Genomic DNA, 4,002 nt, shown 5'->3' with positions numbered 1-4,002 from the left:
TACCTTTTCTAACTAACCATTTAAATTAAATTATTGATATTTTTAACCTTAACTATATGATATATATATTTTATATTAACAATAATCAGTAAATAATTTAAATAAATAAGCGAATTATCTTCTTAAACTAACCACTAATAATATTTTATTTATTTTGAATCCTAACTTTTATTAATAACCTAATATTATAACGTTATTATATATATAATAAATATTAATTAATTAATTAATTAATTTTTTATAACTAACCATTAAAAATATTTTATGTATTAGGGGTTTACGCAGTTCATTAATTTAATATTATTATTATTTTTAATATTAATATTTTATGTATTAATATTAAAAATAATAATAATATTAAATTAATGAATAGTAATTTGACCTATGGACCGTAGGTCAAAATTAGCTGTTGGTCGATTTAGCCGTTGGAGTCTCTGCTCAGACTATTTAACATGCTAAGCTGGATCTGTTTCTTCAACTTGTCCTGACGATGAACCACATTGGTTGGTTCGAAACGCGTCGACAAAGGTCTTTCCTCATGTGATTTTGCGTATGGGTTTCTTGGAGCTTGGTTGTCCCGCACCAGCTTCGGCTACCCTCTTTTGTCGTAACCAAGGAGGATGCAGGGCATGTGTTTGATAAAACGCCCCCTCGAGATTTTCTCCCAAACAGGGGCCTGGTCTCTGTTCCAGCCCAAACGGATTTCGCTGGAAAGGTATTAAGTCTCCGACCCAACTCTCAAGTCTCAGCGGAGGCTTGGCCTCAGGATAACCTTGTAAATATAACAGCCGTGAGTCTTTGGAGTGCCTCCCTCCCAGACAGAGACGTGCTTACCAGTCTTCCTGATTATCAGGGTTACAGCAGCCCGCAGAAAACAGATATTTCAGAACCATTCCAGGTTCTGATCGCACTTATCTCTGGTAAGTCAATGCTACTCTGGGTGAGATCCTCAGATCTGGTGCAGCACCTCAAGCTAAGCCTGGAAAATAAGGTGGGGATTCCAACAACTTTTCAGCGTCTCCTCTATGAAGGTAAACATTTGGAGGATACCTGTCCCCTGTCCACTTATAATATTCAAAGAAATGCCTCCATTACCCTGTCCATGCGTCTGAGAGGGGGAGCTGTTGGACAATCCTCTTCAGCTGCAGGTTTTTCCTATAAAGATGCTGTCCACTCTAAGAAGCCCAAGGAAAGAGCTCCTCCCGCTCAAGCTCCCAAACCCTTCTTAGTGGACAAGCTGGAGGATTCCCCCACCATTGAAATATCTCATCCCCTGTTGGATAAGCAACACCAGTTGTTTGCAGAGCTCGGCATTATTTGCAGGTTCAACGGTCTTTGGCCTAGCACAGCAGATCTGTACCAATGGATTCATGCAAATTGGACCAACAATTGCAAGGTCATTTTCTGTTCCAAAGGCTTCTTTATTACACTGTTTGTTGATCCTGATGATTACCAAAGAGTCTTAACTGAAGGCCCTTGGTTTTGGAATTCCGCGGGTCTGTTCCTCACTCCGTGGTTCCCAGAATTTGATCCTTCTTCAGCAGTCATCACCAAACTCCCGATCTGGGTTAAACTTCCTAACCTTCCGGGGCATTTATGGAACTTTGTTGTATTTGAAGCCATCGGCAACTCCTTGGGTCGTTACCTCAACACAGATCCCTCAAGAGGGCTAAAAGGAATTTATACCTTCGCCAGAATCTGCGCAGAAATAGATATAAGCAAAGGACTTCCGGATCAGATCATTCTCAAAATAGGTGATTTCCATTGGACCCAACCTCTGGATTTCGAGAATACAGCTTTTCGGTGCCGAAATTGTCATCTCACAGGGCACCTTCAAAGTTCATGCCCGTCACTACCCTTCCAAAAAAAGAAAGCCAAATCCAAGCCAAAATCCAAAAGCTGGAAACCTCATGATCCTCCCCCAATGGATGTTTTTTCCAGCTCAGATGAAGAAGATGTGGAGGAAGATGAGGAAGTCATGGACGAAATGCGAGAACAGGTTTCTCCTTCAGTGCGTCACGAGGAAGCATCAGTCCCTCCCGTCTCTCAGAAACGAACTCATGTGTCATCTCCTTCAGATTCAGACAAGGAGCTTTCACCTCCAGCCCAACCCAGTTTACAAATTGTTCTTGACCAATGTAGCCCAAATAGTTGGGTCAAAGTCGGTAAAAAGAAAAGGAAAAAAGGTAGACCAAATGATTCCACCCCCGTTGGGTAGAATCTTTGGTTTGGTCTGGTTTTCCATCTTCTTCTGGTTCAGTTTGTTCAGCTCTGCTCTAGTCTCTTCTTCTCTTGGGAGCCGAGGTGGATATTTTATCCTTTCCGGCTGCCCTTTCAGCCTTGTGGTCCTATGCCACCCTGCGTGGTGGGCAGTCTATTCTTTCTAGTCTCCTGAAGCTAGGCCTGCTGTTTAGCGGCCCGTTCTCTGCAGTTGCAGATTTTTGTACTATATTTTCCTTTAATACAAACGCTTACTTACACAAAAAAAAACTAAGTTGATTGAGGCTTACTTAATGAATAATAGATTAATAAGCAAGATACATATTAAGTATAAAATTATTTAATGAAAAATGATCATAGTAATGTGTCCAATATATACCAACATAGATCCATCTTAAGTACTAATGTAGGGATCAAATTTCTTCACATGCAAACATTTTTAGAGTGCAAAATACAATGTGTTATCTTTCATTGTTGAAACTGTATTTTTGAATGCTAAATAGAGTATACATAAGTCCAATAAAAAATTTAACCATAGAACTTATTTTTTATATATATAGATGTATATGAAGTTGATATTGACATAAATTAGTTAACATATATCTTCGTAATAGTTTATTTGAATCTCTAGCTAAAATATTTTTGAAAAGTATAACATTTAAACATCTAATTCACACATTTTTTTCTTCTAATTACTTTACAACATATTCATTTTTTTATTTTCTATTTAGAACATAATTTTTATTTTAAAGGGGCACTAATGGACAACAAACTTACACATCTCCTCATAATGGGTTGTAGGATGAGCCTCTCCACTCAATTAATCATTTTAATGATTAAAATCAATCACGAATTAGAATAGTAACAAAGCAGTACAATTTGATTATTTTCAAATACAAGAGGAAAGAGAGAAAATTGACTAAACTATTTATTACAAATGTTTAGTTTTTATTCCCGTAGTGTTTAAGGATATTGTATTGAAAAGAACATATTAACATTCATCTAGAACTTAGATTCCTTACATTATTTCTATTATCATTAATAATTATATTATGTATTAAATTTGACTCATGAATAATAGATTTTGTAAAAAAAATCTTACCTATAAAGTTTCTTAACAATATATTAATATTGTTTTTCTTACTATTATTGACCATTTTAAATTGACACTAACTACTTTTCCTAAGTTGAGTACAAATTTATTATAATAGTACAATGTTGGCACCACTTCAAAATCTATAAGAGGAAATATTTTATAAGTCTAGTTGTGTTGTTCAATGATCAAAATATTTTTTTTTATAAATTAGAGTGCAACAAAATAGAAAATTTGATTTATATTAATTATAATAAGGAATATTAAGGAAAAATCACTTCAAACATTATTACAAGTGTCTAGCATCTATTCATTAAGTGTTTAAATGATTTATATTAAATAGAATACTATTTAGGTACCCAACTATTGTTTTAATAGACCAAGTTTAGAAGATGTTTTTAAGTGTATTATTGAATTTGATTATGCAAATTTGATATGGTGAGAAGTCATGTTGGTCAAATAAAGCTTTGAAAACTTAAATATTTTATGGCAATGTCATGTAATTTGTATCAACACATGATTACATTGAAATATTAAATAATATAAAACTCCAAAAATAATATGAAGATAATATTTTATATACAACAAATATTGAAAAGTGTGATTGAATGTATATTAATAGATCCTTTAAAAAAATTACATTGATTAATCATATAAACCTAATCTTAAGATATTTTTTCTTGCAATGT

Source organism: Pinus tabuliformis, chromosome 9 (genome assembly GCF_031772625.1).
Source record: "Pinus tabuliformis cultivar Carrire ecotype Pingquan chromosome 9, CPIR1, whole genome shotgun sequence".
In the NCBI taxonomy this organism is placed as follows: Eukaryota; Viridiplantae; Streptophyta; class Pinopsida; order Pinales; family Pinaceae; genus Pinus; species Pinus tabuliformis.
The sequence above is the reverse complement of the archived record's forward strand: the minus strand, read 5'-3'. Positions refer to the sequence as shown.